The sequence below is a fragment of the Acanthaster planci genome, linkage group LG18, assembly GCF_054643075.1.
Source record: "Acanthaster planci isolate LZ-2023a linkage group LG18, COTS_SCS, whole genome shotgun sequence".
NCBI lineage: Eukaryota > Metazoa > Echinodermata > Asteroidea > Valvatida > Acanthasteridae > Acanthaster > Acanthaster planci.
This window is the reverse complement of record NC_141794.1, coordinates 9,592,755-9,614,795: the sequence shown is the minus strand read 5'-3', so window position 1 is coordinate 9,614,795 and position 22,041 is coordinate 9,592,755. Positions and strand designations below refer to the sequence as shown.

The 22,041-nt window shown below is 38.8% G+C and overlaps 1 protein-coding gene and 2 long non-coding RNA genes across 3 annotated transcripts in view; 2 read left to right on the top strand and 1 right to left on the bottom strand.

Moving 5' to 3' along the window:
* Positions 1 to 885: 885 nt before the first annotated feature.
* Positions 886 to 5,438, top strand: LOC110988597 (uncharacterized). The gene is made up of 3 exons (XR_002599464.2): positions 886 to 1,009; positions 2,291 to 2,509; positions 4,595 to 5,438. It is a non-coding gene; the product is annotated as an uncharacterized LOC110988597 (long non-coding RNA).
* A 3,545-nt stretch (positions 5,439 to 8,983) lies between these two features.
* LOC147796176 (uncharacterized) lies at positions 8,984 to 19,451 on the bottom strand. The gene is made up of 3 exons (XR_015428262.1): positions 17,949 to 19,451; positions 14,730 to 17,144; positions 8,984 to 10,465 (listed from the first exon to the last, which is right to left on the bottom strand). It is a non-coding gene; the product is annotated as an uncharacterized LOC147796176 (long non-coding RNA).
* LOC110988595 (uncharacterized) overlaps positions 17,010 to 22,041 on the top strand; it is a 21,802-nt gene continuing 16,770 nt past the window's right edge. Inside the window, exon 1 of the transcript XR_015428260.1 lies at positions 17,010 to 17,147. The gene's annotated coding sequence lies outside the window, so the exon portion shown is untranslated. The remainder of the gene's footprint in view (positions 17,148 to 22,041) is intronic.

The following is a 22,041-nucleotide window of genomic DNA, read 5'->3' as shown; positions in this document are numbered from 1 at the left end:
GGGGCTCTGGATGGGACACTGATAGACGCAAAATAAATTCGGCAAAAGGAATATACACTTGTAACATTTTAGAGAGGAAATAGATCAGGCAGAACCAGCATGTTGAATAATACGGATAGATGACAGAAGTGTTACATTATTATTGTGTTGCAAAATAATCCCACGTCAACCGTTACCAGACTATATTTCTTATCCTACATGGGACGAATTTGAACGGGCAAACAAAATCCTGGCTATTTGCGTTGGGAGGCTTGCTTATTGCGTCAGCCAGCATTTATGGGGGGGGGGTTCAAGCTATTAAAGAGAATACGTTTTTCTTGTTTTTATAATGGGAAAGGCCCCCTCCCATTAGCTTTTTGCCGCTGCCTTTTTTGATTTAGCTGGCAATTACGCAGGATAACTCTGTCTAGTAGTTGGGAGCTCATACGGGGGTCTTGTCAATTTAAGGCCAATGTGTCATGGTCTCAAATATCTAATCATTTCTCACTTTGTCTTATTATTGACTGGTTCCTTCCTTGCATATGTACAGATCACAATTTGACAGTTTTAATGGAAATTTGGCTCAATATAGTCAAATCTTGGAGGACATCAGCAAATTTTTGAAAAAAAAAACCCCAGACATATTGTGAAGTACGAAGTTTCAAAATGTTCCAAAGTAAATGTAATTAATGTATTTGTCTATGTGTCAGTTCAACGTCCTGAAAGGGTTGCCATTTTCTTGTTGACTGCATTAAAAAATGCATTGATTTTTGTCGCCCCTTCCCAATTTGCGCACATGCGTTTGGTATCCTGAAGTGAGAAGCACCAGATCTGAACGTACGCACTGAAATTTCAAACTGCAGTGGCTCAAAATCAATGCAACTCCGGCCACTTGGCGGCGCTATATTCATATTATTGTGCATTTCCTCTCAAGTCTGTGCGACCACATTGTTTAGTTCACTTGATTAAACTTTCAGTGAGTTCAGTTATTAAGGTTCTCCCCCAAACTTAGACCAAGCATGGGACAGAGGTAATTGGATTTCTTTATATTTTATGAATCGTGTCTTTTTGGTGATTTAATTGTGCTATTTTGTATTAAAGTTTTGAGATAATAGCCTAGGCCTAAACAGGCCTATGCTATGTTACATAGCATTGTAGCTGTTGCCTACATGTAGCTACATGTACATGTACATGTACAATATATAGGACCAATTTCGTGTAGCCCTGTACTATAGGTGTCTAATGTTAGGCCTAATAGCACTACTGAAATAGGTCAAGGAGGCTGACTACCTTGTGCAACAGTGGATTACGATTTTTGAATAATTCCGGCTTTTCAGTATTATTAAATTCAACCCTTGTTTATGTCAATTTGTTATATTTATGGGTCATTATTACTCTAACTTATAAGCCTTATCGCTAATACTGCACGGGCAATTTTAAGCAATGGTAGAAAGGCATTGTGGGAAGGACAAAGGGGCAATGTTTGCTCCTTTTTCCTTCCCACAATGCCTTTCTACCATTGTGTAAAATCACCCATGCAGTATTTGCGATAAGGCTTAGCATGTCTACTATCCAAATGCACAATCATTTATCAGGACAAATTTTATTCTTTTGTACATGTACCTATTTTCCCGTTTTTGTGTAAAGCCCAGTTAAAACCAGTGAAGTTATGAATCTCAAGTGAATGTGACCCTCGTATTTGAAGTGACTCAACTCCATTACAGAGAACATTGAACTCTGATTGGAACTTTGAACTTGTGAATTGAACTTCAGGGGAACTATCAATGAACCGATAAGCATCATAGTGTAAAATCCTAACATTTCATTGTGGAAAATTCATTGCCTAAACAAGGCATCCTTAAAATGCAGTATGTGGATCTGGGGTGACACATTTTCCTTTCTGAATGCTTCATTATCACCCTCAACTGATTATTCAATAACCTCAAAAACAGAACGTTTCACAATAAGGCTCCATCTTATTTAGACTCATTCCTTAAATTTCAGGTACCCCTCTCATTTGTAAAACCCCGATCTGCCTTTTTAGCAATACACAACATGAAGCTGATGCTTAAACAAGTCTCATCCCCTGAAGAACTCTTTCATTTTACATTGTACGCATTTTTATATTTTTGCTTCAAGTGAACTTTAGAGAGTTTTTCCATGGGGAAGGGGGCTAAATTTTCCTGAGGGAATGGCCCCCATTGCTATTTCCTTGGCTTGCTTCCAATGGAGTTGGAGGTCAGTAGCCTCAATACTTCCCTTGGTCACTATTGAAATTCAGTTACGTCTGTCGCGCTTTGTTCCATTTCAGATTGTTGGATTGTACTGGCCACTAGTTTCCTGGATCCCCATGTGGTTTAGTCTCACAGGAGCCATGAAATGCTCCTGATGGAGATGCATGACGACCAGTTGGTGTTATTCATGTTTGTGTGTCATCGGAATGTTTCAAAAGTGCCATCTCTGGCAGCACCACCAGGGTTGGAGAAGGCCCTACTTTGCAGTGGGCATTAGTAACAATTTCACAGTTCAGGTGAGTCATCAATCCTCACTTTTGTGTTGATGTGGATGATACAGTATGTATCAGCGACACAGAGTTTGAAGTTTATAAATCGAAAGACATTGCAGTTATCTTCAGAATGAAAGCCCGATGTTTGGAGACCTCAAATTTGTCAAAGTTCCATTTTGAAACCAGGTAACGGGTGTTCTTAAATGCTGTTTCGTCTTGTGTTTTTTTATCCGTTGAATGATAAGTGTTAATTCTTGTATTCATAAAACACAGAGAAAGTAAGCGTGAATTTCATATCTGTCCTGCTTGATGCCCCCACTACAAGTTGATTTCAATGTTTAGTTTTCCAAAAAGATATGCAACTTTATGTCCTGAAATATTTTACATCTATAAATGCCGCAATTTTCCCATAACATGTTTGTGATTTTTTTCAACAAACCTTCTGATCATTTCTTTAATATAGCACGGGCAAGCAGTTTGAATTCTTAATGAAAGGATTTTTGCTTGGGGTTGCTTAATATGTATGTAGCCTCCAGTGTCTTCAATTTCTGATGACATGATTAAAACTAAAGGTTAACAGAAATAGAAACATTTAGTTCAAGTGAAATGTTTCAAATTAACAATAAATATGCAACCATTTGAAAAACATCGTGAATTCAATGTTTACCCCGTTAATCATTACCCCAAAATGAATTAAAAGATCCTGCGTTTCCCTGCCCACAAAAAATTCCCCTTTAGCCGTTCGTGCTCCCAGGCTGATTTGACGACATTATCAGCAGAACGCCTACATGCACAGTGTACATGTATATGTACATTGCATAATTCCACACAATACAAGGGGTTTCGCCCGCTTGCATTTCAGTCCACGTTGTGTTTGATGTAGCTTGGCCCACAGGCAAATACTGTGCTAGCTAGTAGGACTGTGTCTTTTAATTTCTACCTTGAACTGAGACAGTGTTTGCCTGTGTGCCAAGCTACATTGAACACAACGTGGTCTATTGCAAACGTGTAAAACTGCATGTACTGTGTGCAATCATGCAATGTACATGTACACTGCACATGTAGGCGTTCTGCAGATGATGTCATCAAATCAGCCTGGGAGCGCGATCGGCCAAAAGCGGATTTTTGTGGGCGGGGAAATGTAGGAAATTTTTATTCATTTTGGGGTCACTATTAATGGGGTAAAAATTGAATTGATGATGTTTTTGAAATGGTTACATGTATGTACCGCGGTATTTATTGTTAATTTGAAATATTTTACGTGAACTAAATGTTTTCCATTTCTGTTAACCTTTAATGGAATCCAAACTTGAATTTGTAACATTAGTTGACAAGTTTGTGATTTGATCTCTGTGCTGTGGAAAAACACAAGCATTCCAATTAATGAATGATATTATGATGTACTGTGAAAAGTTTATTTTTGTTATGACAAATACTGTCCTTGAACACCTACAAGCTTGGTCCTATGAAACTATAGTTCTGGTTAACTCCATCCTGTCAACTTTCAAAATTAGCACTGTTCATAGGTTTTCATTACCCTAAGCAGTTACAAAGACAAGGGTGGATATCTACTCCTTCGGGAATCTCCAAAAAAATCTATTCAAATTTTCTATCTGTGAGGCATGTTTCTTTTTGATGTGTATCAGTCTTCTCATCAGACAAAGAAGCCGATTTCCGTGACAGAGGAAGGAGTGGGTTCAAAACAACCTGCACAAAAAGAGTTTAAAACTGACGCCGCTTTTTAAATTTTCATCATTTCAAGTTAAAGATTTATTTATGTCACATGTCCTCAAACCCTAATTGATAAAACAACTGACTGAAACTGGGTATGATCTTCCACCAAATGAAGGCCTGAAATTTTTGAAGTGTAACATGCAACAATTGTGCATATAAAGGGAACATGAGGTTGTTAATTTATTTCAGATTCAAAGGTAATTTACCAGCATGTCATATTCCAAAGTAGAAAATGCCCAAATTTATTTTCAAGTTTAAATACATGTATTGCATTACAACATGTGTGTGATGGATGGCAATCACTGTAGTTTACTGACTTGTAGAGGAGTGGCCATGGGTGTGGAGATCTCTTGTCACTTTGTCTTTTCATTTCAGTCACTACAACAGCCTGTCCAAGATGACAATGAAGGATAATGGCGATGATGGAAGTTGTCACCCATTCCCACAAAATATTCCAGCAGACACCATGGAACAATGACACAGACCACAGTGTGGCAAACGCACAGGATGCAATCAGGAAGATCTGGACAAACTGAAATGGCCAACAAATATGTTGGCTGGGAAACCGAGGTCCCACAACGCGACAGCCATCTCTATTGACTGCTTGCCTCCATCTCTCCAGGATTTATCAATCCACTGAGATCATCCTGCACCAGCATCTAGGATAGTAAGAACTGATATCTGTAAAGCCATGCCCAAATTAAATAAGCAAACCAACAGTGAATCTGACCTGCTACCTATACTATCAGCCCAGGCCACTACCATCGAAGAGACGTCATTTACTGACACCAAGATGGAACATTTTGAAAGCTTTGTTTGCGAAACACTGAATGAATTCTGACAAAGACAAATGGAGTTACGTAACTGCATCTAGAAACTTGAATGAAACGTCAACAAATCCATCAAGTTTCAGATTGAACACATTGATTCAATGAATCATCAAAGATGACAGGGCTTGACTCGTTGGCAACATGAATGGCTGAGAGGGAGAACGTAATGGCAAATCACTCAGTCCTGATTAACAAATTTGAGAGATTTCCCTGGAGAAATAACCTAATGGATGTCCGCCTTCCCAACAAAAGGGTGAAGACTGTCTGTTCTTGGCTAAAAATATGCTGACAGAGAAGTTCAACATGCCAGATGCTAAGTTGGAGAGAGTGCAGCGGTGGGAAACTACAACATTTCCTGATAAGTTGAGCTGCTACCAGGACAAAATCAAAATCCTGCAGCAACAACGGAGAACATTTTCAGCTGACCCCTGCTGCTGTATGGAGGACCTCACCAGAATCAACCTTGACGAGAAGAGGAGATGGTCATTGTGGAAGCAGCGTACAAGGAAGGGAGAAAATATCAGTTTATGGCGGGTACATGGAGAGGCCCTGGAGGTTCATTAGCCACTTTCTCCACTAAACCTCTTTTTTGGCAAGCTATCACCAGGGCTTATCAATTTACCTTCATTCTAAGCATTATATTTTTAGATATTATATCATTGCAGCCTCCTATTTTCTCATTCTGTACAGCGTTTTGTTTTTCACATGACTCAAACAATTACTTGCATGTATTATAAATTAATCAATTAATTGATTTATTAATTAATTGATTAATGAATAAATAAATTGATTAATCAATTAATTACTTAATTAAGATTAAGTAGTTAACTTAATTGAAGAATGAACCCCTTTTGATAGTTTGGTTTTTCTTCATGCATAAATTGTCTGTTTCTATGGTACGCATGTCATTGTTTGGCTCGAGTTAATTTTCCTACCTAAGGCACTTTGACTTTGAATTGCGGTCTTCCTCTTGCTTCCCTACAGTTTATGTAATACCTTTTCTTTTCTCTGTCAATTTCATTTTAAAACACGCCCTCTTTTGTTCCTGCTCGGAGCGGATAACAGTATCCTTTCTCTTTTTACAGATACATGTATTTATGACCACCACTTCCGCCCAATTTCAAAATGCATTAGTAAGAACAAAATGGAGCAGCCTTGGATTGCCCCATCCATTGCAAGCTGTTGCAATCACAAGATACTCAGGTGATATCCATCATAAGCCAATAAGCGTATACCGCTTATCGTAACCGACTGACTGCTAAAACCCTGCTACGATAACCAACATGACAAAGACTTGGCGTGAGATAATCAAGACTCTTGGCAAGGGGAGAAAGGCAGACATCCCAGAAAACTGCTCTGATGGAAAAGAGGCCTTCAAGTCCTTCGTTATCGCAAAATTCCTTCGGCTTTCACTCTACTGCAATCGGCCCATCTCTTGACAAGATCTCACTTCATGAATTACCTGCACAATTTAAGCACAACTTTTTCCTCATTTTGTCTTTCACCAACTGATGCTCTTGAAGTAATTGAGATTGCTAAAAAGTTGAGCGGTACTACAAGTCCAGGATTCGATGGAATTTCCTTGTCTGTTGTCAAATCAACTATCCCTCATATTTTCTCATCCGCTCACCCATTTTTTTAATCTTTCCCTTTCTAGTGGCTTCATTGCATCTAAATTTAAAGTTGCTCGGGTGATACCCTTTTTTAGAATGATGATTCTCATCCATAATCATCTTCCGAAATCAGTCCTTCCTTGCTTCTCCTATAAATTTCTCAAAAGAATTGTCTACAGCCGACTACAAATTTCTTTCCAACGTCCTTCTCTTTCCCTATCAATTTGCTTTTTGTTCCGGATATTCTATGGACATGACATTTATTCACCTTACTGATAGTATTTCAGCTGGTATTTTAGCTGTCATTTTTGTGGATCTTTCCATAAACTTTTATACCTTTAGTATGATATTTGTTATTTCTAAGCTCTGTTTCTATGGCGTCAGGGGTTGCGCCCTTGATTAGTTTAAGAGTTTCATGTACCTTGAATGGAGATGTCAGTTCACCATTTTCCACAGGTGTAAGTCGTCCTGGAAACCCATCAGCCATGGAGTGCCTCAAGGATCTATTCTCGGACCTTTACTCCTCCTACTGTATTTGCTGACGACACTAACATCACCTTGTCTAGCTCTACGTTCGCACCTTGGTTGATGCAGCGAACTACAAACTGGCTTAACTCACTTCTGGGTTCAAGGCGAACAAGCTTTCCCTCAATGCAGGCAAAACGAAATTTATGTTGTTCAGCAAATCCAATTCCCTTCTTGCTCTCACTGTTCTTGTTTGCACTGATGGAGATCCCATTTTGCAGGTCCACTCAGTGAAGTTTCTTGGAGTCATCGTCAACGACAAACTGACATGGCACAAACAAATCTCTTCTCTCTTTAAAATTGTTTCTAAAAACACTGGTGTTCAGTCTTAACTTCAGACTTTTCTTCCACCCTCCATCTTAGTCTCTATCAACAATACGTTCATCCTTCTTACCTCGGCTATTGCGGCATCGTCCGGGCGCACTCTAGTAATAGCCAACTGTACTCTCCAGCCATTAGAGTATGCATTAGAATATACACCTGACATTTCTGTGATAATACAGCACCTCTTCTTGCACAACCTAATACACTGAAGCCCTCACAGGCATTCACAAACTCCGAACGGGACTCTTCATGTACCAGTCTACTAATAACCTTCTTCCACAGGTATTTACTTCCTACTTTCTGTTTACAAGTACATATACGTTGCCACAATACACGACCATCCAACGATCTCTATGTTCCCTCCACTTGCACATCCTACTCCATGAACATAATGCAATTTTGGGGCGGCATCTCTGAAATGGCATTATCAGGATGGTGAAAACACAGTCGTCAGTGGGCTGCTTTAAGAAATCCTTTAAAGTGGATGTGATCTTCCATTACGTAGCATAGCTCCTCTTTTTGTTGCTATACTGAGCATTTATCTTTTTCATTTTTGCGTTTTGTTCCCATTGGTTGCTTAGTAGGCATTGTCATTATCACATCCAGTCAGTTTTTAATTTCATTTCTGTTTGTTCACCATTTCTGTTTCCTGTTGTTGATCCTGGCATGGCAACATATGAGCCTTTGGCTTCTGCCTCTGCCACCATACATGTGCTTGTTACTTGACAATCACTTTGTGTGATCTACTGTTGACTTACTAGTACTTTCTTTTTTGTAGTTTTCAGCAATATGGAAGTAAATGTGTTTATAAATGAAAAAAAGGCTGCTGGAATTGAAATGCAACATCTGGCACAGAACTTGTTCAAGCCAAACTCTGCTTCACTGGAGAGATATGCACATGTATCTTGCTTCCCACTGTCCATTACTTCATTGCTGATGATGTCATCCTCTGAGGAATCCATGTCCAGGGTAGCTGAGCTGGATAAAGATTGGCTGCTATTTATGGTGACTGCTGCATCATCAGAGTTGGTACTTACAGGAAGATTGGTTGATGGTTCATCACAAGGTTGGATTTCAGTGATGGTTACTCGGTTACTGTCATTTGTGCAGTCAAGGCGAGTCAGCTTTCTCTCAACTTCATCTTGAGACGATGTGATGTTGGTGCAACTCCCCGAGGATGAGAAACTGAGAGTATCAAGCTGGTACTCGGTCATGGCTCGGTGTCAGAAAGAAGGATTTGCAGAAGACACTTATGTGTGTAAATCCTCGGGCAAGATGTTTATCAGCCTCATTCATCTTGGTCTTGTCAATCTCAGCCGAAGATATAGTTGGTATGTCCTCATTTCTTGTGGAGGAACTGCTTGGAATGGTGTGATATTCAGGCCTCTCCTCCAATACTGACTGCAAGACTATGAGACACATACATGTACATGTAAGTCTTTATAACGGCAATGATTTCGGTCTCCTCAACCTTATAATTCTCACTAACATTCTTTTATTTAGAGCATAATCCTGCCAACTACTTTCTCACTCTGAAGAAGAAAGATTTGTAATATTTAGAACATTGAAAAATTCAATAAACCGTGAAAACACTTTACAAAAGCAAATGTACATTGACCATATAAATATTTCGAAAAAAAAGAAAAGAAACCCACACATACATACATGTAACATGACACAGACTACAAAAAGGCACGACATATGGGAAATTCGGGCACAGTTTGTGACGGCGTCCCTTGTTACATCGGTAACTTTTATTGCCCATTATTTTCACATTACAACAGATTAAGTCATCATTATTTGCCAAAGATGAAGCACACCACTAGAGCCTAGCAAGATTTAGAACAATGTCAATTTAGAATCCACATGCAGGGAAAAAGGATGGTTATTTTCACTGATGTAACAAGGGACGCCGTCACAAACTGTGCCCAAACTTCGTGGAATGACCCATATACAAGACACCACATGACACTACTCTTCAAGATGTACAAGATGTAGTTTAGCTGAACCTGTCACTAGAATGTATTGATTATGTGCTTGAGACTGATCATCAGCCTCCTGCTTGTAAGGCATCTTGTGTTTCTTCACCAAGCAAGGTGTAGTTTAGCTGAACCTGTCACTAGAATGTATTGATTATGTGCTTGAGATTGATCATCGGCCTCCTGCTTGCAAGGCATCTTGTGTTTCTTCACCAAGCAAGATGTAGTTGTACTGTACAGTTTCATTTGGTCATTTTACTAAAAGAAACCTGTCATGCACGCTGTCTTATTAGACTCATTATTAGATAGTCGTGCATGGTCAATTTGGACTAATTATAATAACAAGGTCTGGTCGTGAAAAAGTGTCTTATTTGACTAATTTATAAAATGATTTGTAATGTAAAGGAAATAATTAGTAATGCACAAAAATTTATTTAGTAAACCACAAAAATTAACTAGTAATACAAGGTGACAAATTAGTCGTTTGGACAAAGTAAATTGTTCTTTGACCGTATTGACTGGGAGTACTTAACACATTTTCAAAATAAACACAAGATTCCCAATTCCTATTGAATTTGACACTTTATTTTAACTTGTCAACAATGTTCTAATTGAAATTGTAAAAGCATGCCAAATTACGCTACTCTTTATGTACAGAGGAATAACATGACCGTTTTAGAACAGACAGTGGAACAGAGAATATTTGCTACACTAGACATTATTTTTAAGAGTTCAAGTAATTTTTTAAAAAGGAATCCTGTGGCTATTTATAAAATAATAAAATGCATTACACCATTGGGAGCCTCATTGGAAGCCCCGTACCTTTCAACTTAATCTTTCTTTTTATTAATTATTTGGTTGTGAAATTAAAGGCAAGCCTTTCTATTTGCCGTATCCAATCCAGATGACAGGTTCGGGGACCATGTTAAGAGCTGTTTGGTAACTCTTGCATAGTGCTCTGAAGTTAGATAGTAGCTGAGAAATTTTAAAGTAAGAGAAAGTAAAGTTTGTAGATGTAATTAATGGTTAAGGCCAATTAAAATTAATTCCCTGTTTATCATCTCCCGACCGGATTTTTCCTACCGGCCAGACTGTTTTGATATTTCCAACTTTTTAATAAATTTCTGGCCCATCAACCTTGCAGATGTTTCTGCACCACAAAAATGGTCTTGTGTTTTTTTTAATTCACTAGTCTTTCCCTCAACCATGACCATGATATATGGAACACTAAGGTATTAATATACTGTACAAGAAAGGTATTTTTAGAGTTAGAAAAGTCTGTAAAATACTAACTTCAAATATCAAAGGTCCTCCCAGCCCCAAAATATAACTTTCATTGAGTGATGATAAACAAGGAATTAATTTTAATTGGCTTAAACAAAAACTAATACAGTCAAACCTCGTTAATAAGAGGTCCTTTGGACTTGGCAAACTACCTTGTTATAACAGGAACCCTGTATTATTAGGAATGAAAACAATGAAAAAGAAAGGATTGAGACCTAACAATTTCCTTGTCTTAAGCAGAACCTTGTATTAACAGTGCTCTTCTTAACGAGGTTCAACTGTAATGATTTTTTAGACCACAGATATGAAACTTACCTGTCTCCCCCACAGAGACTTTGCTTCCAAGTGATGAATTAAGCGAAAAGTAAAAAGTGGACTTCATGCAATTTCATTGACTTTTTGTAAAAAACCTCATGAATCCAACAAAATGTATACCACTTTAACCAGCCGTGACAATTTAAAAGTTGTTTTTTCCTTTCATCATGTTCATCATTGTAAACCTACCAAAATGATAAAATAAATCTTGAGCACAACAGAACCTTTTTACAGCACAAAATGTGACTGATGCCGAATCGGTATTTGCTGTTTCGATTTGCTTAAGCGTGAAAACAAAAACTTGCTTAAAAACAAAGGACACCAGCTCAAACTCTGATTGTCATGCTAACCAAAAGACAGGTAAATATGATCCCAAAACAATAAACATGTATATCACATGGAGTTTTGGCTGGTTTCCTGATTTTTTAAGCAAAGTTTTCTCGCGCTTAAGCAAATTTTTTGCTTAAGCAGCTCTATGAAACTGGCCCCAGCTGGACTACATGTTTACTTGTTGAGTAGCATTCAGCATTTTCTTGCGAGACTTTAATGAGATGTTCCCCAAAACAAGATAGAAGCTTCCAAACTTCATGTTCTGGACCTTGCTACCGCGAGGGTTTGCAACATTGAACTCATGGTGGTAAAGCTTGATCTGCAATTCTACTTTCTGTGTAGAAAACAATGCATTTCTCTTGAAATCAGGCCATGTACATGTATACAGTCTTCTAAAGCATCATTTTGTGAGAAATGATTACTGTACACTTCAGCAACACATCCTTTGTTTTTAACAGTTCTCTTATAGTGTCTAAGCAGGAACATACTCAAATGTTTTCGTCCTTCCTTGGTACATTTTCTACCGGTGCAACAAAATCAACATGTTGAGAAATTTATCCCTCAAGAGCCTTTTTGAGAACTCTGAAAGTGCTTTTTCACATTGAGACTCTCAAAATATATCCGACAGCCCCAACTAGTTAAGGTCATAGTTTATCTGCATCTGCACCACCTCTTTCCAAAGTGGCAACAACTCTTTGAGATAAATCCTCATGGAAATGCTGCAACATTCCAGAAGCACGCCTTGCCATGTAACAATAACAGCATGGAGTATTCATTCGGTCTACTAAATTGGGCCTGCCTAGCTTAGTGAACAGGTTACATTTTTATCTGTTACTTTTGCCATTTAATGCTTATTTAATAAGTTCGATATCACGCTTGAGGGTATTGTCGAACTAAATCCGAGGCATACCGAGTAGGTGAAGTTTTTCTATCATGGCTCTCATACAGTTGCTGTTCATCAATCTCTGTTTGTCCGCTTTCCTCGGCTCTGGGACAGCTTACCGAATGATGTCACTGAAAGTATTCTTTTTAGTCTAAAACCTCATGAACAAATTAGAAATTCACTGGTTGAGTATTGAATAAATTTTAGTGTGTATGACATTCAATGTACATTCCATTTTTATTCCATTTCCATACACCTTAACTGTTCTTTGCAACTAAGTGCCTTTTTGTGTACATGTGTTGGATGTTGCAGACGCACTGCTTACACAATGTACTCTTATTATACTTGTTTTCAGTTGTATACTTGGTTTTTTTTTTCGACAATTTTTTCTTTCTTGCAGAGTGCCAGAGTAAATAAGAATATGAATGGTTTTCACAACTTACACTGTGCAATTTTCTAGTTGGATTGCACGGTCCTCTGCGTTTTTTATCCCCCATTGTCTTGCCTACTATAGTCAGGAATTTGATCGCAGTGGAGGTTTTTTCTTGTGTATTTAAATATACCATTGGTTGTACATGTGTATGATAAGATACTTATATATTTTTGTAATTCGAGCGCTATAGTTCTTTCTTTTTTTTTTAGTGTTTTGTCTATTTTAATTGTACAAAGATCTCTTTGTGCATGTTTTTACTTGTATTTTTCTTTTGTATTTTTTGAAGTATATGGAAATTACAGCATGAGTGCATATTTGTTTAAATGTTGTTCATGTTTGTGTCTCTGTAATTTGCAGAGGGGGGGTTCTTTTGGTTTTTTTCCTCTCTCTCTCTGGTTGGTTTCAGCATTTGGGAGAGCCACTTCATAGTGGTTTAGTTCGCTTTTTGGCAATCCCTCGGGGGTGCTGTTGCCATGTCCTGTCTTAGCTACTGTTCCTTGATTGTATATGTGCCTGTGTTTTGTCTTGTTTTCCCTGAAAAATAATAAATCAAATGAAATGAAAAGTGCAGGCAGCACTTGATTCTTATGTTCCTCTCTTAGTCCAATTAATAAAGAGACAATTTCATGATTCACATCAACATGAACGTCCACTTCATCGGACCTGTCCCCATCGCATGTTCTCTGTCAAAGGCCTCTTCTTGATCACTGTCCTGTCATCTTGAACAATTTGTTTAGCACACTTGAAACAGTGTTCCACCCAGAAGTCATGATGTTTTGATTTGATATGACACCGAAATTGCCTGCTATGTTTTTTTTGTATTCGCTGACAACCATCAATGCTACAGTGCACTGATGTGTCGTCCTGAGCATGTTTATAATGCTTGAGAAGTTTGGAAAATGTCTGTGTGTTAAGTATGCAAAACATGCCTCAAGGTACATGTATATTTACAGACATTTACGGAAAGTTAGTCCTTTGCACTTTCATTTACTAAACTCCAAACTTCTCTGCCTTTCAAACTCTACCGGTTTTTCTTAAAATCAGTACATATTTGGAGTCTATACCTGAAATTGAAAAAGTGAAAATTGCATCACAACCCATAGGCCTGATAAAAATATAACTGGCCTACTTAACACTCACGAGTGTAACTGGCACAAAAATTTTACTATTTTTAACAGCTGCTTGACAGTGCTAAGGTATCCAGTCTAACACTTTCAACTTTTAAATTTCACGGCAGTCAATCCAAACAAACTTGCAAAAAGTGGAGTTCAATCAACTGAATTCAAAGCATCATTTTCTGATGTTTGTCCCAAATATTTACAGCCAAAATTTGTACCTCAAGGAATTTATTATACAATGTTTATCAAGAAAAATATGCATACATGTAGTTTAGGATATGTGTTCGTTTATAACTACTCTAGTATATTCTGAAAAGTATTCGACACTGGCAATCAGTTGTCTTATTCTTAGCCTTGAGAATTTCATACCAAAAGTGCCAGATTGCAAGCTTCTGTTCTGAAGAACTAAATGATTTTACTTTACTATTTTCACTTTTGAAAATTTTGAACTCTGCATGCTCTCTGGTGCATCTTAGAGCATTTGCTGAGTTTTTCAGTTGCTTTTCACTGGCAAAATGAGACTGACTTAATGGACCTTTTGCAGGATTTGTTTAATGACCACTGCTTTTTTTTATTCATATAAAGTCACTTCACATGTCAGACACAAACACATTAATATGAAGACATTAACACGCTGGCGAAATTAATGTTTCTGCATTTTTATGTAAAGTGAATACATGTGCATTTATATTGACATAGACCACATGTAGAGCAAATTCTTGGATCTAGTAACCACTTGTAGACAGTTGAAACAAATGATGCTGACAAAATTTTGCTTGTAAATACGAAGTAAGACAAAACATTGACATAATAAAATAAAAGATATAATTACTTAGATGTTTATGTGACATAGGCTACATGCAAAAAGACTTGTACCTGACTTGGTCACAAGACGTCACACTCACTTGTGGTAAAATGTAGTTGAACTTCAGTGAAAAGAAACACAATTTGACTTGAGATAATTCCACATGTGACTTTACTTCAAAGGTGGCTGTTTCAATTACCTTGGCCGTTCTTTTACTCTACTTTTTCTGTCATGCACGTGCCCTGACCTGGCGCAGCTAGCTCGCGGCGCTGCGCACGCGCGGCGCGCGCACGTTCCACAAAGACTGGTTCTGCTATGGCCCCGTCGACTAGTATCTTAAAGTGAATAGGAGATGGGAACTAGTGTCAAAGTGAAAAACTGAAACGTCGCGCGATCTCCACTGATCTCTGGGTGCGTTCGATTAGCTTACACGTGTAAGTCAAACCATGGAGGTAGAATAATTCTACTCCATGGTCAAACTTACCGAGAGCGTTCGCTTAGCCATCACGTGATCTTCGTGACTGCCCTGGTGTCAGCCACCACTACCCCAGCTGGCGAGCGGGCCTCTGGGGGCTGCCCGAGTGCAATGACCTAACGGATGGACTGTTCATGCATAGACGTACATGATGGAACGTGGCGGGGACTTGACCTTTTTCCCAGAATGCCTTGGCGAACACAGCGTTTGATTAGCCTCATTTCGAGTCTTCACTTGCAGGGAAGCTAATCGAACGCAACCTCTATAGAGTACCGAAGTATGACGTCACTGTGAACCAGAAAGTGCAGTGCAAACGAATGGAGTACGCGCACGTGTTGGTTCATACCGAAGAGTACCGAAGTGAATACGTCACGCGCACAATTAGTCTGTAAAAGGCATCAGCGCGTGGGTATGCATTCACCGCGTTAACTTGGGGGCAAGTTCTTTTGTTAGGAAAATTTGAACCGAGTTGTGGGGACATTTCTGAGTCCCCACAACGTTTTCGTCCGCACAAAATCGGTGAAATGTCGAGTGTATGTCCCCACAACTACGGTGAGGGAGTGTGTGAACCAGCGCGTGAACCAACATGCGCGCATACTCCATTCGTTTGCACTGCATTTTCTGGTTCACAGTGACGTCACATTTCGGTACTCTATAATAAAATATGGAAGGGCTGCGCAGCACCGTGATCAGAATATCGACGAGAATATAATATCAAATCAGTGCTCTGAAATATGTTATTGCCGAGCTTTCGGTAACTGAGTACCTTCTTCAGGGCAAACAGATTCAGTTCACTGAATCTGAATCATTAATACATTTAGTTAAGTACCGCAAAATACACAACCCCGCGAAATAATATAACCCCACACTAATGTGTAACCCCGCAAAATTACACAAGTCCGCCAAAACAGTCAATTCCCGAGATTAAACCCACACACATTTACATGTATATAGGCCTACCCTGCAAAAATTAAATTTTCGAAACTTGTACCATTCCTAAAAAGTAGATAACCCTGCAGAAATATATGACCCCGAAAATAATACAACCCTACAAAATGTTAATTCGACAAAATTATATAACCTGCATAATTGTATAACCCGGCATAAGTACAACTCGGCGGCAAAAATTGTAATCCCCAAGCCAAAAAGACAACCCCGCAAAATAATAGTTTCGCAAAAGACTACTAAATTTTACACTATTCAAATATCGACTGGACTTTTGGTTAAGCAATGTATTGCTGTGACAGAATAATATCCCAGCAAACCTGATTTGTTTAGTTCGTGAATCTGGCTTTAATAAACCTTTGCAAGCTAATGACCATCAGGACGACCTTCACTTCAACACTGGCTTCTTATTAATGTGTTTCACATTCTTGTGAAAACCTCGATTGCATTTGTTTAGCACGAAGAAAAGAAATCAACGAAAGTTCACTGCTCGAAAAAGGCTACTTGATGTATTGATTACATAAGATCATTGACTCACAAAATAATCCATCAAACGTCTAGTTTCCATCACAAAAGCTCACTGGCGTCCAGTGTACAACCCTGAACAATAAGCAAAACTAAGTTGAGGAAGGAAATATACATGTACGTGGCAAGGACAGGAAAGCAGGAGAGACACTCACCACCAGAGAGATTTTGGAATGCAAGTCTACAGTATGTGGGCAGTGAGAAGTCCTTAAGTTGTTGACTTCTGCACCTGTGGTGGCGAGTCGTCTGTGAAGCGACACTCGTAAGGAATGTTCGTCCAGACTCAGTGAATCCAGAGTGTTCCGGGAGAGAGAGTTTGTGAACGGGTTCCCCAGTTTGTGGGGGCACCAACTCCCATACTTGTGACGGTCATCACGCCCTCGCCGTTTCGTCTCGAGCCCGGTCATTCTCACTGGACGTAGTCTTTTTAGTCGCCGTTGCAGCTCATTTTTGCGCCGTCAAGGACTGAACTGTTTTTCGCCATACGGTGGAGTCCAGCAATCTTCACTGTAGTGCCTGCCAAGCTCTCGCCTGAGAACATCTGGTTTGTATAAGATCGTTTCTTGATTCTTTATCCTTATCATTGTAAAATAGTTCCAATCAGCATCTTCTTTGTTATTCTTATTTTTTTTAAATGCTAAGGGTTAATTAAATCATAACTGTTTATTCGTTCCTTATATCGGCGTGATCTTGTTTGATTTCTTTGTTGCATCAGAGAAAATTTAAGCAACATTCGTAACATTCTCTAAAGCCAAACATTCTATTAAAAATGCTTCTAACATGATTGAAATTTTAGAATAAAGCGTGGTTTCCATATCGACGTAAGAAAGACAGCAACGACATCAAGACACAAACTACAACGCGGACATAGGCCTATGGAAACATTTCCTTCCTCCATATGGCTATACGGAGGTGTCACCATCAATGCAAATGCAAACCATCTGCAATTAAGCGAGGTTCAATCTTGCCTCGTACCAAGTCGAGTCGTCCACAGTACGACTTGAGTCTATTGAGTTGCTAAGTACTTGTGGAGTACAAAGTACCTAGGCATACAGCGCAAAATACATGTACACGCGTCTGGCTTAATTTGGCAGGAAGCGGTGTACATGTAAACATGTGTCACGCCGGGTTTCGACTAAAGTAACCATATTCATCATGCTCAAGAAAACACGTGTACGTGGACATGTAATAATCAAGTGAACTCGTGGAAGCGTGCGTTCGTTGCAATAGAAATTTAAAATACAGTTACTTGTACTCATGTACATGTATAGTTTAAGCCCCTACGCGCACATGGCACACCTTGTACAGCGATGAAAACAAATCCAGGAGTGTTAAAATGACCTACTACTGTCTTCTGCAGAGGGAAATTTCTGTTGCCAGTGCCAGGGCACTCATCGATGTGAACAGTTCAGTCGGGCAGAGCCTGGCAAAGAAGGCAGCGATATTTTGCTGGGTTTGCTGAACAACATCTCTGCAAGAAGGTGGACTCTGACGTAACAGATCTTTAAAAGATGCACAAATACAATAGTACTAGAGATGCTTCCCTTTTCAGGTTCATCAACCATGATTCCTTGTTCCAGACTGGACTGGTCTACCACCACAACAAGAACTGTTACCATGGTAATACTAACCAGATTTCACCAGAAGATAAATAACCCGAACCACGGATGATGTTTCTGAATAATACCAAGTGCCGCGGAGTTTTGCTTAACTTCAAAACTGAAAACGACATCATTTGTTTGAGTACAAATATTCATACTACATTGTTCAAGGAGACAAGGGGGGTCATTTTAATGGCCAGGTGCCGCGCAAATATTTGACCTGTTGATATATGATCAGAAAGCGATTGCTTTTAGGCTATCAATGTTTATTATTACTAAGAATGCAAAGGAACACTTCAGGTCGTTACCGGTGGCGCGCTAGCTACTATCGATGTTATTAGAAGACTGCCCTTATGGGTCGTCGTCTGTTTGTCGGGGCCCCAGCATGGAGGTCCCCGTTGTGGCGTTAGGGGTGCGCCGCAACAAATAAATTGCCATAGACATCAATGATAAATCCTCATACTCCACCATTATTTGAAAAATACAACTCTCACAGGTGTTCAGGCTGCACAGAAAGACGATGTTCGATATGTCCCCTTTCATTTTCCTTTCAACTTTTAGGGGGGTTGACCAATGAAATTCTGAGAAATTTTCACCAGAGGCAGCCTTCCCCTAAAATGAAGAAAATGTCCCTGCCTAAAAAAGTAGCCATTTTGAAAAACATCCCTCTGCAAAACACCCAAATAGTGCCACTTTCGGAGACGATTGCACCCACTAAAAATTGCTCAGAACTAGAAGCCCTGTTTCTAGACCAGAGGTTCAGTGCCATATTTCCACAGTTCCACAATTTCATGCCTCTCAGACCTCTCTATAATATAGAATATTTTGAGTGTATTACTTTCATTAATGAGCTCAGCGGATATATTTCTGGCCTATTTACGTGGGTGCAGCCCTGGGCCCGGTCAGAGCAAAGAGGTGGGCTGACAGACCCCATCAAAAACTTTTCTCCTCTCTCCACTCCCAGCAGATCTTAGAAAATGGCGACGGCGTCGACAGACGTGAACGTACAGTTGAAGCTCACTCTGCAGATACATTGTACTAGGCGCCGGTACCACTCGGTTGTATATATTGTGCACCCGCCCATGCAGGCTTTGAAACCCGGCAAGAAGAAATCGTCAGCTTGACAACTTGTGATTTAGAATCCTAATCCCAACATATTGTTTTTGCTGGGAAAACACAGCATTCTGTGTTGAAACTTCATCAGGTTTTTGTTAGACACCTATCTACCTATCTTTAAATTTTGTGCCCTTTTGCTAAGATGAACTGTATCTTTAAAGCAAAGTAACTCGAAACAAATTATATACTATCACTGTTTTTCTATATGATCCCTACCTCGTGAAAACAATATCGTGTTTACTAAGAAATTGAACTTTGACCCACTGCAGGACAATGATCGTTTTAGGACAATGCAAATGGGGCGCTATAATAAAATGGACAATGTAGGTGCACCCACCTGATGCATAATTATTTGTGAAATCAAATTATATTATGGTGCATTTAAAAAGTTTGAACCAGTTATTCATTTTTGGCTAATGGAAAGTTTGAAATTATCTTCCAGTTCAAATACGCATTATTTGTTGCTTCCCAATGAACAGTGAGGAGGGGCGTGTGATCAAAATGACTCAAGCTCATCCCTCTTGGGTAGAAACGAGGTGGACATATATCCCTCATTCCCCGAGATTTACGCCCATGTGGCAACTGTCAGCTGTCTCCATGTATATCCAGTGGTGTGAAGTAATGGCCATTCCGGTTCTCGGTATTTCGAGATAGAAACTGCCATTGTGTAAACTAAAATCTCTAATTCTTCAGAAAAAAATGGAAGCATTCATGGGTCAATTTTCACCTCTAGAATTTGAATTCAACAGAGCTTGGTAACACTGTGAAAGAAACAAGATAACGCTCGGATTGAAATCTCTCTACACTAAGGAAGAACAATGTTTGAGAATTTTATAAACATTCCTCAATATCGCACAGAGCTATCAAGAGTGTGTTGTTATAAACTTAATAAGGAATGTCTTAATAATGAAAGCAGCAGAACATCAGAATTTTATATAGCGTCCACTGCTTTACTTTTACGTCTTTTAACTATAACGGGGAGCTTCTCGGAGGGTTACGTTTGGCATTGTTTATCATGGAAATCTAACTTTCGAAAAGATTAGCAGACATATTTAATCCAATAAGTACAAAACTATAATTTAACAATTGATTTTTGAGTTTGTTAATGGATTATAAAGAACATGAGCTTTCCTGTGGTATGTGCAGGCCGTACTGAGTTCACTACTTTATATGTGATAATTATCCTGTTTTTCTTACCTGTATTTCGTGCAGTAGACGCAAAAGGATTCAAAAAGAGCAAATGATTTCTAAGAATACGAAACTACTCATATAGAGTGTGGTTTATCTGAAAAATGGACTGCTTTAAAACTTTTGCATCGCCAACCTTGTTGCTATTTTTATAATTCCAAACTTTAGCTCATTTTGGATAGAATACTGCATAATGCTTTCGGTGTATCAAATACGTGTATTACTTTCCTGAGCTAGTGTAAGATTATGGTGACAAGTTGCTAAACATTCTCCCATTGTGGGATCATTATGGGATCTGAGCACTAAAACTTCGACTATAATCGGAGCTCTGACATTTTTTTAATCTTTCATAATTCGGTCTGTCATAATGGACACACTTTATTGGACATAATTTTTGAACAGGTTTTAAAATGTATATTGTCAAAATGTTACTTTTACAATACACGTCATTTTTCACGCAAGTAAGGATGCACTAAGCGCAATCACTGATGGTGAACCGAGCTGGGAAGAATAGAACCACTTCTCTTACCACCACGACTAATTTCTCCAGTTCTTAAAGGAACCAGGAAATGGATTTTTCTTAGAATCACTTTTTGTGTATCTCTGTACTCTTCTTCCATGTATGAAGACTGTTTGACATCTGTTTTGAGTTACGTGAACTGAACGGTGCACTTCTTCAAACATTAAAAATTGACCAAGCATTTCTCAACAAGTGAGGGCGCTTTTGCTTTGATGTAAATCCAGGAAGACACGGTTGAAGTTGCATGTTTTCATGTTGAAATTGTTCATCCAAAATTTGCTATCTGGGAACATTGTGTGAAAACGATTTTTGCTGGATTATTGCCATGCACGTACACAGCAATAAATTGCCAAAGAAAGCAAAATCTGCCATAGCAGTGGTTAAAAAATCTAGAATTTTTCTGTGCACAAATCAGTGCAACATTGAGATTCAGTGTCTTGGATGATATCATAGTTCTGCTCATGAATACGCAAATATGTATTAGCATAAAAAACTAAAAAGTATCTAAATATGAGTTAAAAATGCAAAACATAATTTAAAATAAGGTTAATTGAAACCCAATGATGCAATTTCAAGGGGATTTTTAGTAAACCTTATTAAAATATTTCTATTTCCTGATTCTTAAAATTAGTACTGAGGCTTGATTCAGAGGAGAGTACAGGCAGCACTCTGACCAATGCCACCCCCTGACACATATCTCCTCGTCCACAACAAATGATCTCAGTGATTCGTCAACATCTTTGAGCTGCTCTGATTGGTGTGAGTCAGCAACCATCAGTGACTTCATGATGATGATGGTGCCCAAGGAGCAAACAGCGACGATCTCAACAATGAAGACAGATGCTTCATTTCCCCATTACTGTCGGAGGAGTTGCAACAACACAAACCTGACTCCATTCTAGTACTTTAATGAAAATTTTATTTAGTCAAGCGGGATGAAAAATTCGTCAAATAGAAGGAAAAATCGTTAGTAATGCAAAACCTTAGTCAATTGACGATTTTGCTTACGATTT